The sequence below is a fragment of the Pezoporus flaviventris genome, unplaced genomic scaffold (genome assembly GCF_033815535.1).
Source record: "Pezoporus flaviventris isolate CSIRO_AGI_PZ_B2104156 unplaced genomic scaffold, CSIRO_AGI_Pfla_v1 ptg000045l, whole genome shotgun sequence".
NCBI classification, from domain to species: domain Eukaryota; kingdom Metazoa; phylum Chordata; class Aves; order Psittaciformes; family Psittacidae; genus Pezoporus; species Pezoporus flaviventris.
Genome location: NW_026892593.1, coordinates 23175995 through 23202500, shown reverse-complemented (window position 1 = coordinate 23202500; position 26506 = coordinate 23175995). Strand labels below are relative to the sequence as shown.

At 36.1% G+C, this 26506-nt stretch overlaps 1 protein-coding gene across 9 annotated transcripts in view; it reads left to right on the top strand.

The window, feature by feature from the left end:
* Positions 1–26506, top strand: part of FOXP2 (forkhead box P2) — a 418353-nt gene that overhangs the window by 297735 nt on the left and 94112 nt on the right. The gene's annotated exons all lie outside the window — the stretch shown is intronic.

The following is a 26506-nucleotide window of genomic DNA, read 5'->3' as shown; positions in this document are numbered from 1 at the left end:
TGCATAAAATTATGAAAGAGTTGTTTCTGCCATTTTAGAAGAACATATAAGGGTTACACACTGGGATGCTGTTGGGCTTCAGGTTGTGTTTGGGTGAAAAGGAGTTCTGTTACTGAGTAATTATTTAAAATGCATTATTACTAAAAATATATACAGCATTTTATTCTTGAAAAAATTATGAGTATTTTTTTGAGGTTTTAGTTCATTTATTGCTAATGCAGAGTTCCATATGAAATTGTATTCTGCTGACAAAACTGGGTCTCTCATTGTATGTAGACCAAATATGAGTGTTAAACTGCTGAATTACAGTCTGTTGCAGACAAAAGATGTACATAAGAGATGATTTTATTTTGTTCAGGAAATAAAAATTTGTAACTCCTACCATTCTTTTCCTTACATCTATTTTTCTGGGTGAGCCTTTATCCTCTTGGGACTTCCCCTGCTTTCTGAAGTAAGAGGGTGTTTTTATCTCTTGTCGTGCATAATGGAGGACCCCAGGCACCAGAATTTATCTCATTCTCCACCAGTGAAGTGTTGTGAAATTTTATCATTTGCACAGTTTTTTTATGTAATTCACAGTGTCTCCTTTTCTTTGTGAAACTTCTTGGAGCAATGTTGGACACAGCACACAGTTCCAAATTAGCTCTCTTCAAATATACTTTTAAAGTTGTATTTATTTGCTCAGAAATAAACAAGAACTTAGGAAAATCACTAAAGAAAATACGTCAAGTTGGCATCTTGCCATGCTGTAGTTGTAGTCCAGTGCAGAGGCGTAGGACTCCTGGGGCCATCTCAACTTTCCACTCTCTGCCGTTGACTTTGTTTTGTCTTCAGTATCTTTTAGGCTGAAGGCACTCAGGAAGAGTAGTCATAAAGGCAGCAGCTTATTAACTTTGCAGTTTTTTAAGTTTTTAGAAGTGGAGTTGGTGATCTTGAAGAGTTGAGTCACGGAGGTGATTGATTTAATGAATACTGTGAAAGTTGTTTTTCCTGCCAGCTTTTCATTCTGAAAAAGAGCATGTATAAGGTCCGTCTAGCCCTGTGTACTGCCTCTAAACTGGCAAACACCAGACATGAAGGGAAGTGTAGGAGACAGGGAAAAATAGTGGTATTTTCCCACTGTATGTTTCCCAGTTAATTTAGCTTACTTTAGTCCTCCAGCTTGTAAACTGGAGCAGTTCAGGAGCTACTGTCTTCTCTGTTTACATTCTCCACCCATTTGTAAACATTCTTTTCAAGGCGGAAGAGGTGTGGGGGTGCACTGTTTGTGGTAGGCATCGATGAAAGGAGAGAAAACCATGTTTGGAGTCAGTTATACACACACAACCAAGAGGACGATGGAATGGGAGAGGAGGGCTTGTGCTTTCCTACTCCTAAAGCACCAACCCTGGCCTGAGGCCATTTAAATGCCATGGGATGGTGTATTGTAGAGACATCCCGTATTACGTGTTTGCCAGGAAGAGTCAGTGCCTCATGAGTCACACTTGTGAGGCAGGAAGAAAATAAAGCAAATAATTTTCTTTTAAGAATTGTTACATACTCCCTAAAGCAAAGATTATTGCTCATGTTTCCAGCTTTTCCTTCCATGATCAGTATGTACACAGTGCCTCTTATTAGCTTTGGACACTTCATTTGATTCATTTTTAAATGAGAGGAAAATGGAATTTGCTCTCAGACTTTGGTTTTTGTATCAAATACCATGTAAACTCAGGTATGAGCACAAACTTCATTTTAATTTTCTTCTTTAGTGAAAAAGATGTATAAAGCTTTTATAAATGAGTCCTTGGAGCTTTTCTAGTTCTGCCTTTTAGTGTTACTACAGAGCTGTTCATTGTTCATTATGTAGTGGAAATTCACATTTTGAGCATTGTGATGCCTGTTTGACCAAATACTATAATATGGGCCATAAAATTGTACGTTGTTATTATTATATTATGCCAAATTTAATGGTACCTTTAGCCAAAATCTCCTAGCAGTAGGAATTGCTAAATATGCATAAGCAATTTGAGGTTTATAAGACAAAAATACTTGTGCTTGAGTTTGTGCTTAAGGAAACAGACCTCTCCCAATATTTTAAAATTCTTTTAATAGTAGCGTATTTCTAATTTCCTCTAATTTCAGAGCAATTTACTAATCTGGCAACTGGAGATATTTTAGAACTGATTTATAAATCTAGTAAAAACCTAATAAACTTTTAAAACTAGCTCACACATCTGCAGGCAAATGAGGGTGTTAGGTAAGCCTTGCCATTGCATCTCTCATGTGCTCTATATTTTGACAAAAACTGTTCTATTGTTCCATGTGCCAAAGAAGAAAAAAAACATCATTAACTTTAGTGGCCATCTTTTGGATTTGATGGGTATTTGGGGGAAAGTACCATATGCTGGTTTTATGTATGTTCTCTCTGTTTGTTATTCCATAATGCGTCAAGTATTTTAGTGACTTGCACCACCAACTAGCTAATCAGCAAGTCGAAAGCTTATTGAAGAAACCTTCAAATTTGTGTCCTCGACTTTGCAAAAAAAGGGTGTTGGGTAAGTTGTTACGTTCTACTGTGCTTTATAGAGGGGATGGTTTTAGAGAACCACTGGGATTTCCACAGAAGAATTTTGGTGTCTTCTGTATCCTTCTCATAAAAAAAATAGAAAAAGAAAGAAAACTTTTAAATTTACCTGTAGATATGTGATCTATTGTAAAAGAGGAAAGTTGTGATGACAGATGTTTTTGTTTTAGTTTTGAATGCCATCATCTAGTAGTTATCCTGTATTTTCAGGGAGAGGAGGTTTGTATTTAGACTGTGAGTTAATGGAATACCTGCTGAAATTACAGTTGTGGATAGACAGTTATCTTGATGTACTATTACTTTCTGATTTACATTTTTCTGGGTTTCAGACTGCAGATCACATAACCATTAGCATGTCTTATGCAAAACAGAAGGAGAAGAACATCCCATTTGACAAGCTTGAGTACCAGTTGTAGTAGTGATTTTACTTTCATGTATAGATATCCGAATAAATGTATTTGAAGCATGTTTATATATGCCATTCATTATACTGATGCACCAATTGAATGGATCCAATCAGTACATACATTGATTAATGACATATTGCAGAACAGCTAAGGCGGGTTTGTGAAGAGAATTGAGGGTAATGTTAACCTGCTTCTGATGAGATAATATTTACTTTCTTACTGTGCATCCTGGAAAACATATTGCAATAGTAAGGTCAAGATTTCTGCAATACCGTTTTTTATTTAAGGACTTTTTTCTTTCCTGGAGAAGCTCAGATTCTGATGATCCATGGTGAAGTGAGCTGGTTGCTTCACAGATTTCGCTCCCTATCACCACATTTCTGTTGTAGGCATAGCAGGGAAAATACCACTTTGGCTCTTAGAACCTGTAGATCATTCTGCTGTGGCAGAAAGTCATTGTCCTTACAGCCACAGAAATACCTGGTGTCGTCCACCCTGAGTGTTAAAACTAGCAGCTTTATTGTTCTTGTTACACTAAAAATCATGAGTGAGACTTTAAGTTCTTCAAGAACTGTGCAGAGCACAAGCATAACCCAAAGGTAAATGCTGTCAATTTGCTTCCATTGGTGGGTGTCTGTGTACAGCATTGCAATTATTTCCCTTCCAGGTAGGCAAATCTCAGTGCTTAGACTAATCTGTCCATGATACAGGTCATCATTGGCTGCATAGCAGAGAGATTTGGACCACTAGTTGTTAATTTTATTTGTTTGCTCTAAGAGCTATTAAAAGCATGTTTATTTCTATTCCCTGTAATGTCTCTAAAGAAGTAGTTTATTTTCACTAAAGAAGAATTTGAACTTTTATCTTGATTAGATAATTATCTTCAGTCCCATCAGTTAATATATCTAAAATGAATTGGTTAGTTTTTTTCTCCTTCTTGCTAAGAAAGGTGTTGTTTTAACACCAGTACTGACGCATCCTGTATGAGGATGGCATGTCAGGAAACCATGACTCCTGGAATCAAAGGGTTAAGCTCAGTGTGTACCAAGCCTGTTGTATAAATATCATGCTGTATGTAGTGTTGAGTTGTTAAGGTAAGCCTTGTTTATTTAGCATGAGCACCTCGTAGAAGTGTAATCATTTGATAAAATTTGGGAAAAGTAAGTATATGTTTAGGTTTAATTACTTAATGTTTACTGCGTTAGTGTACACCATCAGAAGAACCACTGTTTAAAGACATGCAAAATGCAAAATTTTGGCATGAAAATTGAGCATGAAAAGATATTCATAGTCTCCTTTAAACTACTCTTCTTGCATTACTCTCCAAGTTTGGTCGTCTCCCTTTGGATCTTCATATGGCTCTGAATTAAAATTCATTGCTCATAATAAATAAGCAAGCATATCATTAATATTGTAACTTTTAGTTGCTTTTTTAAGCATACATAAGGAGCTGATGAGAGATAAGAAATTTTGAATGTGGGGAAAAGGAAGCAAAACCCACTGCTTTTAAATTACATCCTCTGACTTAATGCACATTGACTGCAACCGTGCATGTGTAATGTCAGGAAAAAATTCTCTGTTTAAAAACAGCAAAAAAACCCCACCCTTTTATGGATGTAACTTAGAGTTTTCGTAGCATTACATGCAACAAAAATCGAAACAAATCTAGCCAGTCTAAAACTGTCTTTCCAAAAACTGCGTATTACGTATTTCTGTTTATCTAAAGCATGTTGCTAAGCATAGGAATAGGAGGATTTTGTACGTGCTGGAAATCACTGACTTAGAAAGATGCTAATGCCTAATATATAGTGTAAGAGGAGCGTAGTGATAAACAATCTTTTTCCCTCTCGAGTACAATTCTGGAGGAAATATGTGGCCTACATATAAGCAAACATTGAGGCTTGGGGTAAATTAAATTTGGAAGATAGCTGCTAGAAAATCATAAGTCCCATTTTCCCTTGTAAGTGTTAGGAGGAAAATGTAGTTATCCTCTAAGGTGTAGAAATTTGCATCAGTGATACCCACTCTAAAGACAAGGATAACCCCCAAGAGATGGAGAAAAAGCAAGGAGTTATTTTTAGGTGAGGTGTAGGGGGGAGAGAAAGGCGAAATAGCTGTATTCAAGCTCTCACGGTGCAGAAAACAGAAATTCCATGTAAGGTAGAGGGATAAATACAGTAATAAACTAAAAAGAAAGGATATATTTCATTGATTTGCAGTGGAAGTGTCTGCATAAAAACCTTGCTGGGAAGTCATTATTTATATAGATACAAGTCTGCTCCAAAGGCTTCTGTTCCGTCTTTGACAACCTCTTTTACTTGTGAAAACCCTATTTTGCATTGTGTGCCATTTTGCCGTGAAACCTTTCAAGAATAGATTTACTTTCCTTTTTACTCTTGAAAACTTCTGGTATTAAAATGCACATCTGTGAAGAAAGTGGCACTGGTTAGTATGGTTTCCTTTTTAATTTAAAGTAAATATCAGTCATCTTGAGGTATTATCTCTTATTGATAAAGCAGGTATTTGTCATGTTCAGACACATGAAATATTGCAGCTAACCTTATGTATGAACTTTGTAACATGGAAAAATATTTACTAGCAGCCTTATAATGGAAGTTATCATGTAATGATTTCATGTATATCTAACAGAGATAAAAAGACACACTAACTGGTGCAGAGATCACATTTTTATCCCGAAAACACGGTTGCATTGTTGGAAAATATTTTAGAGGCAGAGGAAAGAAGTATTATACAAACTCTGTTCACAGATATTGAATATGCATTTTAATGTTTAACTTATGACTGTGCATCAGTCTGACTTTTCACTCCATTGCTGTGACTGTTGGGGTGTTGTAGTTTAACCCTAACTAAAACCAGGACACAGGGAATCACTTGGCACCTACATCATTATCATGTCTTCTTTCTCCCTTTCTCTGTTGTTTATTTTGGTATGTCAAGAGGATTGGGAGGAAAAGGAAGAACACACAGACTGATTCTTCACTCAGATTCAGAAAGGCACTTCACAGAGAGTGCCTAGGTCTTTTCACAGCAGCTTTTACATAGCAGGGCAGTGGACCTCATGGCAGAATCTGCAGGCTGTCTGATACCAGGAAATATTGCTGTGCATGGGATGGATGACCTAGGTTTTATATTGTGAGCTATAGCAGCCTCCAAGATCTATAGAAAAGTTTATTTGCCTTGCTTGAGCAGCTGGAAAGCTCTCTTCCACTGCAAGCCCTCCCAATGCAGCCAGCATGCATGTTCGGGGCTGCTCCTCTTCAGGCTACGCGAGTAGTTCCTTCTGTGGTGCTGGGAGGTGTAGGTTTCCTTGAGCTACTTCTCCAGGCTCTTGCAACAGGTTGAATCAGCCTGATTCTCTTACCAGCTGGCTCATTGCCCAGAAAAGCTTGTGAAGAGCTGAGAGGGAATGTGTGAATGGTTCCCCACTCAGTGTGCTGCTCTATTAAAGGGCCTGCTCCCAGGCAGGGCCCTAATTATGCCAGTTTAGGATCGTGCCACTCAAGCAGGGCTCTCCTGATACTCTTGAATTTCAAACACACATTAGTGTACATTGATTTGGAAATTACCAAATCAGGAAAAGCAACTGAGCAAAATATTCTTTGAATGCTCTAGATGGGTGTAGATTTAAAAAAAAATATTTCTAGTTAAATTACTATTTAACTAGTCTCTTTTTTTCCCAGAAGGTTTTTCATTTCATCCGGCAATTATAAAAGTCAAGGAAATTTCCTACCAAAACCAAAGTTCTGTGGCAAAATAATAACGAACCTTCAGTCAGTGGTAGGAAATTCAACTTGCTGTGTCAAAGTGCAGTCTGCCTCCATAGCTGTGTAAGGTGTTCCTTCTGCAATTATTTCACTTTTTTTTTTCAGATTAATTTTATTTTGTGAATTAAATACTTGTCTTGACATATTCTAATCATTATGCATTATTTTGTAGTTTTTGTGTTAGTTTTCCAGCTGCTTTGGCAAGCAGGGGGGCTTTCATGGAGAGTGGGGAGCAGGGTAATCAGCAATCTGAATGTATGCCAAGATCAACTTGGGTATTAATTTTAGTTTGCCTTCACTTGGGCTGTATACATGTAAAATTGAATTAAAAACTGTTCAAATTATCCAGATAATCACACATAAATATTACAGAGTAATGCTGTAGAAAAAAGAGCATGTGGCCGTGTGTGCTGCTGAAAGAGCAATTGCACAGTGGAGTGGAAAAGCCCATCAGCCCATCCTGTTGGGGAAGGAGGTTGGTCAGCAATTGCCTCTTTGATGTTCTAGGTCTTTTTATATCTTCTTACGCTTCTAATATAATTTTCTTGAGACAGACAGATGAGGGTGCTCTGAAACAGAATTAATGGTGAAAAATTTACTAAACACAACTTCAGTGCTTTACTACTTGATTATGTGAAGCTTTGAAAAGCAATTGTACTATAATAATATGTACAAAGGAAACTGTATGGTGTGTCAACATCAATATGCTTCAAGGATCTTACCAAAAACCTGAAGTATAAATGAAGAATGAGATTTTCCCCTAAGTGTTCACAGTAAATCCAGTAACTCAAGACAGATACTTTCAGTATGATAGAAAAGACAACCTACACAGTCCTGAGGAAAACCAGTTCAGTGACCTAACATGCCAGAAAAAAGTATCTGTGCTTGTAGAAGTAATTTCCCAGTTGATGCAGCTGTAATTTAGTGCAGAGATAGCTATGGGCTTGATGTTTAAGAATAATCAAATTGCCAGTACAGGATGTGGTGTGAAGTCATACACAAAACTGTTTGTTTTAAGAACAGTTCAGGATTCCATGGAAAACCTCAGTTTGAGATCACAGTCTCTGAAGTAAAAATAATAATGGAAATTCAGAGGCAAATGGTGGTTGATGTTTGCATATACAAAAAAAAAAAAATCTCTTGATTAGAAAGGGTCGAACCCATATTGTGGATGAGAAATTAAAAATGCCTCAGTGCAAGCCTGCCATAGCAACAGAGGTCATGTATTTCACCCATGGGGAAAAGAAAAAAACAAAACAGGATAGGCTTCAGAAGAGGGAAGGGCGGGCTGTTGTACAAGATATCTTTCGAGAATGTATTTAGAAAGTAAATTGTAACAAATTGTAGAAAGTATAGCAAAGAATAATGTCATGTGTCTAAGACCTCAGAAAAATGTCTTCCTTAGGCTTGCATCCACCACTTGTAATGAAAAAGGATGAGAGAAGCAGAGTGTATTGGTCATTGTATGACTGAATAACCAGTGATCTATCTAACATAGGTGAGAAAAAAGAACATACAGTCCTAAATGAGTTGTGTTTCCAATAAAAATAGGAAAATATTAATGCCATTTCTAAATGATGTCATTGAGACCTTATTTGGAATAATGGAGATGCGCAATCCACATGATTTCTGCTGCCTTATTGGTATATTAGAAACATGCTCTGTATAGGTTCTATTGAAAGATTCAGGGCTTTAGTACTGATGCCCTGAATTTCCATGGCATGAAGGTATCTCAGTGTTTTGACTGTGGCTGATAGTGTAGCACATTTGCCATACACCTACACTGAGTTTATGTAAATTCTGTATACATTTTTTAACATATACAAGTCCAAGAAGGTTTCATTCAGACTAGATGCATAGGCTGAAATTTTGTGATTGCTGTATGCAATTTGGGTCAAACAAACTTCAGAAAAGATGAAACATCTTCATACTTCTTGAGAACAGTTTTAAATATAGTAACATGTAGCTAAGCTAAACATGAATGAACTGTGGAAATGAAAGCTTTTCACTATGCAGAGAAAAAGGGTTCTGGAATACTGTTCTAGTAGAAGTAGTGGAAGCAAAAGCCACCTTCCACTCATGCTGCCTGCTTAAAGATAAAGCTTGACCCAGCTTAAAAAGGAATGTACATGACATGAATTGCAATAATATAAAGATAAAAGCTCAGCAAGTCTTTTCCAGTCCTGTAGCGTTGTGGGATTTTTTGTTGTTGCTGGTTTTCTTGAAAGAAGGTGAGGAGTCATTGAAGCCAATAGCAAAATTCTAGGGAGCAGATAGTGTGATCATTTGTCAGTAAGCACATTACGCTGTATCAACACATTTATTTTAAAAAGATTGTAATGCCTTCTTAAAATTACAGCATGTGCAAGAAATGCCTTAAAGGACATGACATCTGATTATTTTTTCAAAAGTCAGCTTTATTTTCTGTATATTTATAGACTTTCATGAACAGAAAACACTGAAGATGAGGTAATAACTGGCATTTAGCAAAAACAGGTGACATCCCAATTCACAATATTTCATCTATTTAAATTCACTCTCAGTATATGACTATTTTGAATATTTTAATCCTCACTTGTTAGATTACAACAAAAGATAGTTATTTCTGTAAGCATAGAGTAAGTAGCTGTAGTTTTCACATAATTTTCTATAGTCTGGGTTTTTTCCAGCTATTAGATACAAAAAAATTATTGACTTGTTAATTATCAATAAGACAAAAAATTAATAAATATGGATAATGAATTAATAAATATTGACATTTTTTATTGGAAGGCATTCATTCTAAAATGAATTTGCTTTTCTCAGCAATAAAAACACTGAAACAAGAGGCAGAGTTCATTTAAAAGAAACCCAACACAATATTTTATATATTTTTTCTTCCAAAAATACCCACTTCCATAATGTTTTAGAGTATTTATAGTTGAGGTGATTGTCTCACAGTGCCTGAAAATGAAGTGAATGAGTCTAACAGCCCACTTATGAGATCATTATTATTGCAACCATTTTAGGTCCTGGCATATAATATGACCCAGTAAGTCTCGGAGCCAAGATTAAGAGAGGGGGCTCTTGCACATTGAGAAAAGTCATACTAATTTAGCATTCTGTGAAACAGTTTAGTCTAGGAAAATGTTTGGTTTGGATGGGGAATGTTTGTATGGATCTCTTTGAGTATTTGAGTATTGTAATTTGACTAGGGTGGTACAATTTGTATTGTAATACTTCAGCCATACCTCTAGAACTAAATATTTATGACTTTGTGTATGATGCTTTAGAATATTTGTAGTTAACAAACATAAGCACTATTGTATCAGCTTTAATCTTTGTAATTAACGATGTCCTAAAATACATACAGAGATAGTAATGTATCAGTAGCTGTTAGGACTTGGATTCCTAGCCTTCTTGGTTTTCGGTAACAGTAAATAATGAAAGTGAAATAATAAAACCTGCCAATTGTGTATAGTGCTTTACTGTCAATATAGAATATTTATCAGATTTCGTTTGACTTACCAGATCTTTTGACATTTTCGACTGTAAGTATAGTAAGAGAGAAATTACTAGAAGTAACCTTTGGAAAGGCTTGACAAGTAATGGTATCATCTTTAAAACAAATTCTAGTGTAACGAAAACCCACAAAAAAGATTTGATAATGCTTTTATTACATGTGGAATCACATAGCTTTTTCAAGTGAAAACCCTAAATCTGTTTATAGCAGAATTGGGCCTCTTGTAATTAAGATAGGATCTAATGTATTTGCAACGTTGATGTGTCACATCATTTACACAGAAATTATTTCTCAATTAAACCTCTGTGAATGTCAAAGAGTTTAGCAGGAACTCATAAATAGAATCCTATTTCTTGGAAGAATACTTACTATTCAAGTCACTTTTTTTCACCATGAAAGTGTCAACAGGAATTCTAAAAATGTTTTGAAAACCTTTGTTTTACCTGGCAGATCAGTTTATATTTTCCTTGGAGAGTAAACATCATTAGCATAGAGCCTTTAGAATGGTGCCACAAAAATGGTACGAGTTATTCTTCCTATTTTAGTTCTAGGAGATACAGAGATTTAGTCTTGTGATTTTCATTTCATTGCATATCAACTTTGTTAGTGTTACTATTATTCATTTAAAATGCAATTTACATAAGAAGAATTATCATTGGTCTGATTTCTCTCTTAGAGAAAAAACAATGAGGAACTGTTGGTATCCACAAATACTGGTCTAGACTCTTGGCTTGACTGGCAGTTGATGATCAAAAAAAACTTATTTTTTTAAACTTAAAATGTATTAGGTTATTACACATCCTCAGTACTGAGCTCATTATTAGTTGTTTTTTTTTTTTATTTTTCATGCTTTATCTTTCTATCTATTGTAGTTATGGAAGCTGTGTATTAGAGATTTGAGCCTTCTTGTTTTAACAAATGTACAAAAATTTAATGTGAATTGGATTTCCAGAGAGCATACAGTGCATTCTGACAGTGCTATCAGAGTGCAAGAGGGGAAAAAGTACTGCAGAAACACAGAGGCATGCATCATTGACATACCTATTGAAGTGGGACTGAACAGCAGGCAGCAAGTTTATACTCATACATCTTTGAGTGTATTTCATGCCCAACTGTGTGAGCACAAGGTATAGTTATATATTATTTACACTTTTCAGGGAATGCTAAAATCTGTTGGCTCTGGTTTGAAATAATACTGGTAAAGGAGAAGGAGATATGATCTGTACAGATCCCAAGATATCCCTGCTCTTTCTATCATCCCTCCGGCTCTTCTAGTTCATCTTTTGTGTTTTATGGAGGCAGAGTTGCCCCTTAGTTGTGGTTACAAGTGCTAACAATTTACAGGATCTAGTTGTTTCCTTGGAGTTTGAGGACTAAAAGATAACGCAACTAAACTAAAAGGATGATGTAAGTCATCAAGAAATATATAGCCAAGCTCTGGAACATATTGTTCTCTTAAGGAACACTTCTCTTTTTGACATAACACTGGCATCAGGATGATGTAGTAGGTTTTTTTCTAGCCATAATTACTCTGTATTGGATTAATTTGATAAAGTTCAAGAAAAGTAGTTGGGTCCTCAGGTGATTTCAATCTACCTGGCCACTTTGTAACACCACAGAGTCAATCAGATGCTTAACATGTTTCATGATTTGAAAGTGATCCAAAAGGAATCTTCCAGAAGGCAAAGGATGCACCTGAATTGCATCAGGAGCAGCTGTCTTGCTCGTCCATGAGTTTGTAGGTATGTTACTACTTTGACTGTGCAGGCAATAGAGCCCAGATGTTCAGATTCCTGGTACAGGACTTCAATGTCTCTCCCATTTCATGGGAAAAGAATCTTCCGAATTTTATGTCTTCAGTGCCCATTCAAATAAGCCACAGTAAGTAAAAAGGAGAAAGTGTAGCTGCCTTCTGTAGAAGTGAGGGGAGCATTTAAAATAATCTCAACACAATTTTTAAAGTTAGTTTCTTTCTTTTGATATATCCATCTACTATCTAGCATGAAGTTGGTGAACTCAACCATGAAATGCAGTGTCAAGGTTAGGTATAATTGCTAATTTTAATTTTAATCTGGGGTATAGCCCAAAGGTAATCTTACATAAAATGCTACTATGCAAATAGGCAAAGTAAAAGTCTAAATTATTGACTCATTATTGAATCATGCAAAGTCACCTGCTAGGAAATACCAGACATCTTTATCAAAGCACATTATTTCCAGCAATTGAGCAGGGTGGCTTCTGCTTCACATGTAATGTGTCTCCTTGACAAAGTCCTTGGGGTTTTTGTAGTAGAGGAAACTGATAGATTACAATTAAGTTAAATAGACACATGGTTAGTTATAGAAAATTCCCAAAATATTAGGGTTAATTCTTTGCCCATTGTCATGTCTGATGACAGCTTATAGTGGTCCTACATCATATCCAGCCTGGTTGTCATTTTTCTTTGCTGCAGTTCGCAATTTTTCTAACAGTTAAGATCCCCACTTGCTTTTGCTGTTATTCAAGCTCTGGAAAAGCACTGTCAGCTCTGGTTGCTGTGACAGCTTCAGGCTGATGCCATGCTCTTTGCTACATGGAAAGAAGGAAGTACAATACTATCTCTATTTTCTCTTTTATATAAAAACTTATATACACCTTTTGGTAACCAGAGGAGCTGGTATTCCGTGTTACAAAGCTACTGAGCTAGGCAGCAGTTCAGTGTCAAAATGGCTGTGGCATTGTTCAAACCTGATTCTCTTGATTTATAACTAAACCACTTGATTTCAGTGATAAGCATTTTAGGTATAACATAGTATTTGGGCCTGGGACCCAAGCCAAAATGTTATGCAACCCTAAATCTTTGCTTGGAAGCAGAGAAGAGGCACTTCTACTTTCACTAAAACCATCCGTGTAGAGGTCGTAGACAGAACCCTAGATAACACACAAGCTCTGTAATAGATTGTGTTGTGGTTTAACCCCAGCTGGCAACTAAGTACCACTCAGCTGCTCACTCACTCCCCCGTCCTGTGGAGGCTATGCAAAGAAGAGCTTTGGATTCTATGTGCTCCTGATTATTCACTGAAAAAGAATTTATCGGTAGTATTAGTGTTCAGCATTTTGCATTTGGCATAATCCTTCACAGTCATCACTTTATCAGGCATGTGTGATGCGTTATTTCCTACTTGTGCTGCCTTTCTCTCATCTTCCGGTTTGAATGAGGTTAACTTTGCAGAATGGGGCCTAATGATGGTCAGAATGCATAGGAAGAGAGAGTATTAAATTATTCAATTATTTCTTGTTTGTGTATCAAAAAAGGAGCAGCAGACATGTACTTTTGTTGCTTTGTTGTTCCTTTTATGCTGCTGGTACAAAACATGGAGTTTTATAAAAAGTTGGGTTTTTTTTCTTAAAAAAAAAAAACAAACAAACACAAAATTTGACAGAGAATGAACTGGTGACCATTCCCTCTTACGTTGCTAAAAGCATAAGAATTTCATTGTCAGACTTCACTTATTGTACTGTGTGTTGACTGCATGTTCTTAACATACTTCACTAGAGGTGTATGTAGTGCAATAAGCTGTAAGATGCTGAGTTTCTATGTGTTGTTTATCTAGTCATGAAAATGAAATGCTCATTGTTACAGGAAACAGTAAAAATAAACAAAAAAGCATTTTAGCCTCTATATGTTATCTCTGATGAATATAAATTGTCCAACTCAAAAGCTTTTTTCATGGGTTCCTGTAAATTCAAAACAAACATGTAAACGAAATGAAACAAAAACTTGATGAGAAGGATTAGTGTGTTTACATGACTCGGTGGCATATTCAGATTATGTGGCGTGATTTGTTCTGCAGCTGCTTCAAATTAGGAACAGGTGTAGAAAGCAGATTATGCAAATACTCGTATTAGTGTAATTGTCAAATTGGTGTGTTTATCATTGTGCCTTTAAAGAGTAGACCATATTCTTATTTTACATGTAAATTAGCTTTATTCTTGAGAGCTACTATTGGATAATGAGATTCTAAATGAGAGATTCCTAGCATATGAAGAAACATTTATAAAATGTGACATTTTCTTGTGTAGCAATTTGTTTTATATACGTATTGTATAAACATAATCTGCTTTGTCTTCACAAAAATACAGCTATGATGCATTTTTAAGATTTAGCTTGTTGGACTAATGAACTCCCATTCCTTTCATTTTTTTGAGTTCATGTAACCCTTCAGTGGGACAACTTTCGATTTCCTTCAACCATTCACTGTATATTTACAAACCTTCGTGGACTTTATGCCTCATTTCCTTTAAATCTTGAAGAAGTACATATTGGAGGTAAAATGTGTTTGTTTAAAAATATTTTACTTTCTAAGCCATACTGTATAAACAATCATAAACTGGGTGTCTGAATTGAATAGATATTTTTAAGCATTATTTACCTCATGTTGCTAGTATGCATAGGTTTATGAATAGTTGGCTGAGATTTGTGATATTTTTAGTTCAGAGAGATTTGGTATGAAAGGATGTCCAAAATTAAAAAAAAATCTGAACTTCTTATTTTCTGCTGTTCCGAGAGTTAATTAGTAACATGGACCTAGTTAACAAATGTTGTCCAGTATTAAAAAAATCACAGAGCACTGTAATTCTTTATTTTAGTGTCTTTTCTTAATCTTTTGCACATGACTTTGATACTAATTTAAAATCTGTTAAAACAAAATGGTAGGTACTAGGGTTTTATACATATATGTATGTATGTATGCATATACAGAACAATTTTTGTATGCTGTTGATGAAGTAGGTTGAATATTTGAAACTGAGCTTTATGCACCATGTGGGATGTTTTGTGTTGGGAATCTGGGCCAAACAGTTGAAATAATCCCTGCTCCTTAGGAAGCAGAAGCTGAGGGCACCGGCTGCCAACAGCTCGCTTGAGGGCAAACAAGATTAGACCAAGGTCTTTCTGCTTTTGTGCTTCCTATGGCCATGGCACAGGTGGGCTGTACTATTTATTTTCAAGAACAAAAAGGAAATCTCGTTTTGCTTCTGGATACATCAAATTTCTTCCTGTTCTTTAGCCTCAAAACATAACTGGTAACTCCCTGAGAACAACAAGGTGTGAGCAACAGGTTTAAAGAAGATAGCTATTAATTCATTATTTTTTCTAAATCACCCTTCAAGAAGGGAAGCAACTTTTTGTTGAAGATGTAGGTTCATCCTTTTACAAATTATTTGAGATTGTATTGATTTCCATGGTGCTTATCTTAACTGGTAATGGTTTGCTTTTCAACCTCTTCTTACTTATAAAATCTTTCATTCAGTTATGAGCACACTCTTAATGGAATAAACACTATTTAAGAGAAGAAAGTCTGGCAGGAACTTTGTGATGTAAGATGAAGATGATAAGGCTTTCTTTAGGGTTTGCTTGACTGTATCACCTTACAGTATAAGCATCAGCCAGATTAAATGGCTCTTTTTTCTAATCGATTTTATTTATATGCATCATTTCAGTAGGATGTTTTGGTGGGTTTAATGATCTTTGCGTTTAGAAAGTTTTTACAGGAACTTGCATACTTCTTGTGAGAGATGTTTGCATGCAGAAGCGTCAGTCAAAGCTATGCAGTATAGGTATTTTCCAGTATCATTTAGAACTCACCATAATATTGCTTTCTGTGTCAGTAATAAATTAAGTGCAACATGGAAATTGTTACACAAAGAAGGGAAGTAATGGAGAACTGTGGGATTCTATCACCTTTAACAGCACTGCTTTCAAACATCTAGGAATCTGGCCCAAGCTATCTTGACTCTGTTAAATTTCTCACAGATTCTCACAGTGACCAGCAGGTTGAAGGAGGTGATCCTGCCCCTCTGCTCTGCTCTTGTGAGACCTCACCTGGAGTATTGTGTGCAGTTCTGGTGTCCTCAGCATAAAAAGGACATGGAACTGTTGGAACAAGTCCAGAGGAGGGCCACGAGGATGATCAGGGGACTGGAGCACCTCCTGTATGAAGACAGGCTGAGGAAGTTGGGGCTGTTGAGCCTGGAGAAGAGAAGGCTGCACAGAGACCTCATAGCAGCCTTCCAGTATCTGAAGGGGGCCTATAGGGATGCTGGCGAGGGACTCTGCATTAGGGACTGTAGTGATAGGACAAGGGGTAATGGGTTAAAACTTAAACAGGGGAAGTTTAGATTGGATATAAGAAAGGAATTCTTTACTGCAAGGGTGGTGAGGCACTGGAATGGGTTGCCCAGGGAGGTTGTGAATGCTCCATCCCTGGCAGTGTTCAAGACCAGGTGGGACAAAGCCTTGGGTGAGATGGTTTAGTGTGAGGTGTCCCTGCCCATGGCAGGGGGGTTGGAACTAGATGATCTTAAGGTCCTTTCCAACCCTAACTGTCCTATGTTTTCTGAGGTTAGGGAAAGAAAAAAATGCCTAAAAAATGAGCAGATGAGAGCAAATGAAAAGACAGGCAGAATTCTTTCTTATTTGTATCCCTGTTCCTCTCTATAAGACAGCTGTGAACTTGATGTTAAATATATCAATTTCAGATAAAGGATTGTTTTTAAACTTCAAATAAATATTTAAAAAACTCAAACCAAACTGAACTACTTCAGTAGTGTTTATTATCTTTACTGTAGACACATTTAAGGCAGCATTTGTATATGGAGTACCAACAGTTTTGTGGACCACACAGGAAATCATATTTGTAAATAAATAGGACTGAATCTGAACGTGCTTGCTTCTCATTTATACCATAGTTGTCTCCTAAGTCAAGACAGTTACTGTTCACATGCCCAGGTCATGATGTTTGCTTTCTCTTAGAAATTTTGGGTTGGGGATTGGAGGAGATTTTGCTTTTTGGCCTTAGCTAGATGCAGGGCATAAGCTGAGGTGCACAGATACTGATAGTTGCATCAACGTCTCTATTAACATGTAGTTAGCCTTACACATGCAGAATTAAATCAGTCACTGAGCTGCAGTCAGAAAGAACCTGATGACCAGCTCAGACTGGCAAGGGTGCTTTGGAGTCTTGTCTTCTCTGCTGTTGAAAATAGTCCATCCATTTGTGAAACCTATGAATACTACTAAACAGATGCTCTGACATTGCTGAGAACATCCTAGCAAAGGTGACATTAGTAACTCTTGATTACTCTTGCGCTCTTTTTATAGCATATCATAGCTGTGGTCCTTGGTGAAAGTCTATCAATTGTAGTAGTGTCTTAGGAAAAGTGAAATGGACATTTTATGGGCCCTTCAGCAGTACAGCTTTATTTCCTCGAATTAGGCAACTAGACCCCATGACAGCATTGATCTAACATTCCTAAAGGTAAATTAAATTTTGAATGCCTGAAAAATGAGCTGTAGGTGTATATAATTGATTAAAATTAAAACAAAAGATGTAGTGCAAAGTTAGACAACTTATAATATACTTTTTATTGATCATTCATTATGCCTTATGGAAGTCTGCTGATTATGAAATGTGCAGCATGCATTCCTATCTGTAGATATTTATGACCAGATTTTATTTCTTTCTGGAATGACAGTGTGGGCGTTATCACTTTCCTTAGTGTTTATTTTCTTTAGCAATTCAGAAAATAAGATTAATGATTTTGGTGATGTAGGAAATGCTGTTTTAATTCAGTTCAAGGCTTTTCTTGTGCCTGTATTCAGTTAAGATCTCCACTTTCTGTCTTATTAAGGGATCACTATCTTGTAATCCTTTTATCTTGTTGTGATAGAGCTATTTGCATTGCTACTCTTTTTCAGTAAAAGAGAGAAAAAAAATAAAGCCAAAGCAGTCTCCCTCTGCCAAAGCACAGGCCAGTGGCACTCCAGGCATTAGTCAGCAAAATAGCTCTTATAGCAAAAGACTTGTCCATCTTCTCTTCTCTGTTCAACAGCAGGAGTTCTAAATCAGGAAATTTGAAATGGCTGTTACATATTGATGTACGGTGCAGCTTTGTCTACAATTCACTGGCTAAACTGAACCATCTATTGTGTCACGTCATAAGGAATACGCTTGCTGTTACAGTACAAAGTGTTGGCATTTTGGGAATTTTGAAGTTGTACATAGAATCACAGGTTTGTTCTTTAAAATGTACTTTCTCTAAAGAGAGCGTCTTTCTTTCTTTCTGTTTTTTTTTTTTTTTTTCATTTGAAAGTAATTTTAGGAACAGACTTCCAGTTGAGTTGAGCACCCAGGATTCCATTGACGTCAGTCTAAGCTGCAGCTGCTCAACACCTCTACAAATGAATCTCCTAAGTGTTTAGGAAAATTCAAAGCTTTGAAGTAGTCTAAACAAAAGATACTTTTTCTGCATAATCTTCATCAGATTTTGGTTTTATTTATTAGATGTGATTTGTCTTTTCCTAGATGAGCAACAAAGACTGTTTTTCTTTTTTTTTTTTTTGCAAGAGGCTGGTGATACTTTGCCAAATAAATCTAAAATTGTGTGGCGTGTTTTGATTTTAACCAAAGTTACAGCTGCAGAGCTGTAAAGCAGTCAGTTTCCCTTATTATGACTAGTTCTACAACTTGTACTGTTTTAAATTGCCTGCAATTAGCATATTTCAACCTTATTTTTAGGTTTAAATTGCAGTGTGAGAGTGTGCTCGCCTCTTAGCTAATTAGTGCTATCAAGGAACAGTAGGTTACCTCATTAGTACCATGTGCATTTAATTAAAGAAGAGAAAATTGGGTTAACCTCATAGTTAATATTTTCACAGAGTGCTACAATGCCAACACCTTCAATTGTAGTCACACCCTTGTGTATCTAATTATTCACTGGTGCCAAATAAGGTTAGCAAGGATACCACCATGCTGTTGACAAAATAATTTAGATGGAAATATGTTTGCTGGTTTCTGATACGAAATTTGGCTTAGAACGGATTATTTTTATTTCATAATGTTAGGTTCACAAGATGTTTTTATCATCTTTCTGCTCTCTTTTTTATGTTCACACCCAAACCTACGAAATGCCTAAATTATAAGGCACTTAGGCAAGTGGTCCATGATCCTCATCCTTACCGTGCAATTATCATAGCAATCTTGATGTCCTTTTTATTTTGGCTACCAGTATTGTAGAAAACAGTACAGTTATATTGTATCCATGGAAAGAATTTACACAACTAGCACCAGAGTACAAGTACCTTCCCTTTGTAAATGTGCTCAGAATTTCTTAGGGCTCACTTCACTTAGAATTTTCTTTTCGACCATGCATACAGAAAGTGGGGGAATGCTGCTTCACATACTTCTGGATGACATGATCTAATACAGAGATACTCACCTTCGGCTCCTTTAGGTGTCAGTGAAGTTGGTGCTCATTATTTCCCGTCTAGATATTGTAATTTGTGTCTGTTTACCCACAGAACATCCCTGGCAGTGTTCAAGGCCAGGTTGGATGGGGCTTTGAGCAACCTGGTTTAGTGGAAGGTGTCCCTGCCCATGGCAGGGGGTTGGAACTAGATGACATTTAAGGTCCCTTCCAACCCAAAGCATTCTATGATTCTATGATTTTTTGAATATATAGCATACAGTGTATTTACAAGAAAAGAAAAAGAGGAAACAATTGCGGGGGGGGGGGGTGTCATTAATCTATGATGTTGGTGGTTGAGCCTACGGTTTCCATTTTGTAGTAACAGGAGGTAAATCACTGTATATGAGGTTTGTGTTTCAATTTTGTATTGGAACAGCAGCTAGGTGTGTTGGTTGCTCAGAATCTGACTCTCTCACAGCAGTCATGGAGTACTGATTTAACAAGCTCTCAAGATATACCCAGTTTTTAACATATGAATATTCTTGTTACCAGTGTAAAAGGGTATGTCCTGGAATGTTTTGTCAAATAAAGATCATTCTTTCTGTCACTTGGATTGCCTTGAGCTGCATGGCTCAACACTCAGGGGCAGGTACTCTCCGAGTGTATTTTTCTTCAAAATTTTGTTGTCCAATTCTGCTAATATGACAGATAATTTTGAGCAAGCCATTTATAATCTGTGTGGCTCCGTTTTCCCATCTGTAAAATGGAAGTGTCAATACTTCATGCATGAAGGTGATTTAAGGGCAAATTAATTAGTTTTTGCACAATACTAGAGTACAATACCACTTTGTACAAGAGTATATTCCACTTTGTACAAGAACATATTGGTGCCAGATCATCTTTGCATGAAGTATATTTAATTATTAGATCTGTGGGATTGAATCTGTGAAGGAGGGATTTTTTTATTTATTTACAAAAATCTTCATACTAAATCAAGTACTCATCTATTCTTCCAGGTTACTTTGCTCAGGTGCTTACATTGGCACTTAGAATAGTCACTTTACAAGCTTACTTATAACCAACCCCTTTGACATTTAGCACTGCTGTTCAAATGAAAATAATGGCTGACCTTTTTAATTTTATTTTTTATTTTACATTGAAGTAGAAAAGAAGGTTTTCAAACACTGTGTCTTTCCCATGTTAGCTCTCCAAACTGCTGATCCTTCAGGATTCATTCAGTATGTTGGAAGGAATCTGTTGGATTGAATGGCAGGATGGAACTCTGAAGTCAGTCAGTTTGACAATTGGATCAAATTCCCACATAAAAACAACTGACCTCAGTATTCACTTACCTAGCTAGTACTTGTTTTTTATATACAGCTGCTAGAAAAATGTGGATTTTTTTTTCTTGTCCAAATAGAAATGGTTTTATATGATACCCTCTTAAACTGTAAAGGTGCATTTGAAAAGAAACTAAGCAACTTTGGGTTTAGGACCTGCAAAGGGGGACTTCAGTTTATAAAAGAAGAAAAAATTGTGGAAGTAAAAGAATGAGTTTTCACTCCTCCCTATGTGTTTGAAGAAAACAATGTGAAAACATGCAATCTATGCAAGCCTATGACCTGACTTCAACCCCTTTCTATGTGTAATGTGATGTGAAATAGGGACAAGTTTCATCTGTGCTGGAGAAAAACTGCAGCTCAAATTACAGCCCTTGACGGTATCATCATCATCTCTTTTCAAGTTCTCACCCAGTTCTATCAGCAACCAGGTAATAAAGGCAAGGTCTACATGGTGAATAGGAATTGACTTTAGTACTTCTGAGTCTCAGCAAATCTAGTGGCTGGATCTTCTTACAAACATCCATACAAATACATAAAGCACAGATTAAACTAGTAAGGATGTAATTTTATGTCCTCATTTCCAAAGCCTGGATATGTGTATAAAACAATCTAAAGCAGTACTTCCAGGTAGACAACTTTTCAGCAAATCCAGCTCATTTATGTTTGATGGACTGCTACCAGTTTGGTATATGTGAAAATATTTGGTAGAGTTAGGGCTTTTATGGGTTAACCATCATTCTTAAGTGAAAAAAGATGCTTTGAGAAAATTTTTTGTATGTAATGCAATTTCATATAAATTCATTGTCTAATATTGCTATTAATTAAAATTAGTTGCTGAATTCACAAAGTTATTTCCTACAATCTTACATCTTTTCAGTGCTCCCTAATGAATACAATAGTAGGGCCACTCCTCTTTTCTTCTTCTCTTTAATTCCTATAGCTGCTGTTACAGAAATTTGGGGGTTGGTCATGTGGTATTCTAAGGAATGCATTATTTACTTTACTGGGCCTATTCACTTTGGCATAGTTTGAACTGACAATATAAAGTAAACAACTTGGCGTTTTTCCAGGGAAAATGACTGATAAGCAGGGGGGAAACATTTATATTCTTCACTGGTATATTAAAGAAATGAGAAAGTATTACAAGATTAAAATAACACAAGCTCTATGTTTATATAAAATATACTATCCTATATGTCAGCTTGGGAAAGTACACATGATGTAACTGTAAAATTACCATTTTGACTGCATGTTTTCTTCTGCCTCCCTGTGTTCCTACAAAGCTGCGGTGTCTCTTCCTCTTGATTTTCTTTGCTGTATCAAGTTTCTTAAAATTAAAAGAAGTTGTTTGCTTGCTGGGTTTTTTTTAATCACTCTCCATTTCTACAAAATTTAATTTAGAGTTGCATAAAGGAAATTACTGTAGTTTAGGCAGCCAAACATTTCAGCAGATCCCTAGAATTGTAGAAAGGAAAGAATGATTTTTCAGTCCTGAATTGTGGATTAAGAGGATCATACTACACAGACTGCTGTCTGAAAGTAGCAATTTAATAGAAAATGTGGATATTCATGTGAAGAATGTCTCTGAAGTTATAGCATTTAAAATATGGAAGATTTTAATACTATTTTTTTTCTTATTGTTTGGTAAAAGGCTTGCCTAGAGATGTTTGTCTCATTAATATTCTTATTCGTTGTTAGAAGCACCTTCATTAGGAGTTTTGGAGACATCCTTAAGTACAGTTTTGGTTTTGTTATTTGAAAGGGAAATTCCATTACAGAAGGAAAATTTGTGTTATGCAGTGCAGAAAATGTATTAAAAATGTACACTAACTTCCTTCAATATCTATGTTACAAAGCACAAATAAGCTGTAATTCTGGAAGTGCGTTATATATATTTAAACGGAAGGTTTTAAAAATCCAATGTAATTTAGGCTTCTAAGATTCTAGAATGCATGCTTCATACACAGTCCCTTGTGCCTTTTATCCCCTATAAAACAGCTCTGCTTTTTGAGTCATGTAGAGAGGAGAGTGGCATCTTTGAAATCTGCAACTTCAGTGAGTTGAAATATGACATGAAGGGAGACATCTTTCAACAGCATGTAATGTATGTGTTCTTGCCCTGTAAACTTAGGTAATGCTGCTGCAGAAGACCCTCAACCAAACCTTTTTCTGGACAAAATCAGCAGAGATGTTCTGTAATTCTGCCTTATTAAATACAGGAAAGACCTAGTCCAGTATTTCAAATGAGGCCTCTGTGTTAGCACACAGTTACAGAATATCACACTGTGCGTATTATTTTATTTTGTATCAGTAAAGTATTTGAAAATAGTTGCCCGGAACAGCCAGCTCCAGCACAGACTGCAACAATGAAAAATTCAATGGAGGGCTTTTCCAGAACCGTTCACCTTTCTGCTGAAAATAGAATTGTCACTTGATGGCAAAGTGATTTCTTTTCTCTCAAAATCCACTTTATTGTCAGCAACATAAATTATATCAAGCAAGCAGTAAGTTTCATCAGTTTATAATAGCTGAAGATTATGTCTGTATCCAATAGGAAAAAAACTTTACTGTTTTGTTATTCTGTATACAGCTGCATCACTTTAATTATTAGAACTGTAGCTAAAAATATCTTTCACTAAATCATGGCTAGGTTTACTACTTATTTATTTATTTATTTATTCATTTTTATTCTTTCCAAATTGTAATGTATGGCTGAATAGTTCGTTCATTACATTTTGTATGTGTGTTTTTATTTCTTTTTAATCTCTGTAGAAACTGGTGACTGAGAAGTTGACTGAGGAGCATTTGATATGTTAATGATCTAGGAGATATCTCTAGGCAACCCAGGAGATACCTGTAGACTACCTGCGGCCTATTCCAGTATAAATTAACATTTTGTCACCTGGGCCCTTCTGCTGGATTTTTTTATTTTCAAAAAATTTAAAACACTTCTGCCATGAAAAGGGAATTGACACAAAAAGCGACATGAAAAATACAGTTGATTTTATGATAGAAGCTGGCAAATCTGATTGAAAGTTCATACTTGAAGCTGGTGCTTTCTTTCATTGACTTCATGTGCTCAGCCGTTCACTTCTTCATCCCTTTAACTAGTTTGTGACCTCATTGGGTATGCTGTTCTCAATAACTGGGGGAAGTTTCTTTTCCCCCAGTTCCATCCTACACTTTACTGGTTTTCTTTTTTTTTTCCTTCTTTGCCATTTTCCTAAGAGAATCTTTATTGTAGTTAATGTTATCAACTCTGATTTGTACTCCGGATACCATTTACTCTAATAAATATATAAATGAATGAATGAATGAATGAGTGAATGAATGGAGTTAACCTCCCCCAAAACAATGAAGCTCATCTCATCTTCCTGATAACCAACCTGTGGATGTTTAGACATCAACTGAAAGACCAACAGGAATAATGTTTCCCCTCTCTCCCCTTTCTCAGCCACTGTCACCTGTATAAGCATGTTGGTTGTCTTAAGCTTGGAACATAAACAGCATCTTAAATTTGAGTATCCTTCCTATTCCTCACATCCATACTAAGATTCAGCTTTTTAAGCTGTATGCTGAGCTGAAACTCTCATGCAGGTTCTCCCCATTTCAGTTATAGCTAGCCTCTTTTCAGTACATGATAACTGTCATCTTGTCTCATTGCTGCCACTGTTCTGCACAGATTATTTTCCTAACATCTCTCTCTACGACTTTTCCCCAGTTCCCCTTCAAAGCATCAAATACAGGCAGTTTGTTTTCAGTTTTATAATCCTTCACAGACTGACTTCATGATACCCATTATTCTTCATAAAGTAGAAAAAAAAAAAAGCCATTAATTTCCTACTTTTAGATTTTCAGATAAGCCCTATTGTACTTTCTCCTGTGCTGTCTGTAATGATTGTGAGGGACCTCATTATCCTTCTCCAAGTCAGTCATTCAGACTTCTCCAGTTTATGTATAGAAAGCTCAGGCATATATATTGCCTGCTATCATGACAGGTATTTCCTAGCAGTCTGTCACTGTCATCTCTTGTCTTACACAGGACAATCCTTTTACTCTGTGTCTGTGCAATGCCTAAAGTATAGTCCTGGTCAGCAGCGTAAGAGCCTTCTTACAGCTGCAGTAATTCCCATGCTACTGCTGCTGTGACCACTTCAGAGTCTTTTGTCTCCAGTGAAATTTACCAAGTGCATTGACTCGCTTCATTCTAACAGGATAAAACGTGGCCTTATAATTAATTTTTCTGCATTACTGAGCAGGCTGCAAGTTTTTGGTGGTGTGACCTTTCTGGGGGACAAATCATGCTCTTCTTCTGTGGCCTCAAAGTGTACTGAAGTTGCAGAGCACACACATCTCTCACATCTATTAAAAAGATACCAGTATTTTCAGTCTTTGGGAAATATTTGTAAATGTCTCAAAAATAAATATAGTTTTAAAGTAAGACCAAGAAGATATAATTCAGAGGGAGATTCAAAAAGCTTTTGACGCAGTCCCAGTGATTACCAGGAAAACTGAATAGCTCTGGGTGAAAGTTTCATCATAAGTTAGAAGCAAGTTAAGAGACAGAAGATAGAGTAGGAGTAACTTGTCAATTTGCATTATGACAAAAGGTTAACATTTCTGTCTACCACTAACCCGTACACTAAACAGCATTGATTAATATATTAATGAGCTGGAAAGTGGGCTGAAGGATATTGTATGTATCAAAATTTAAAGATGACCAAAAAAACTTATTTAGACTTACCAAGATTAGAGATGACTTTGTGGCACTCCAGAGGAATGTAGAGTGGTAGGTAAGTAAATGCCGTGGTGGGTAAAAGAAAGACAGTATTGATTAATATGATACATATTGAAGGAGTAATTTAGCTGCTCTCACTGCTAATGTAACTGTTTGCATTGATTGTTAAAAATTAAGTATAATCACGGGGTGGAATAGGAAACATCTTTTATCTTCTTAAAACAGGCACATCTTTCCTCAGTCTACAGTAAAATGAAAAGAAGGAAACAATCCAAGGTTAATGAAAATTGGGAAGTGTGCTGACATAAATATTCTAATACCATTTTTATTTTGGTGTATGATCTCAGGATGTTATGCTGAATTTGGGATGTTTCATTTTAATATAAAACTACCATTCAGTAGCCTGAAGAAGGATCATTTCTTTTTTCCCTCTCTCCACAGATACTTCTGTTATGCAGCCCAGCTGTTTCAGACCATATATTGTGTCTGTATATAACTCCTATCAAAACTGTACTTTGAAAGCCACAAGAGAGTGTGTGCTTCATTCCTGTTCATATGTATCTCTGTGTGAGAGTCTGCTGTATGTAATAGTTTTTATCAGTGAGCTATTATTTCAAAACCAGGTTAATTGTTTTTCTATATAAAATATGTTCTAATTACAAATGTCATTTAGGTGATTTCTAAAAAATGTTAACAAAGTTACTATTAATAACGCAAATAATTTCTTGAGAAAAAAAATAAATTGCATTTAATATCTGTAAAATTTCTTTACTCCCTAAATCTTGAGCAAATAGAAAAAAACTTGTCATTTGAAAAAACTGATGGAGCATTTGTTCCTAAAGACCATAATATCAGGTTATTTACCTGAATCAGTTACCCAGACTACACTAGAACTGTCTTTGTACAGATAAATGAATTATCGTTTTAATATATGTATATA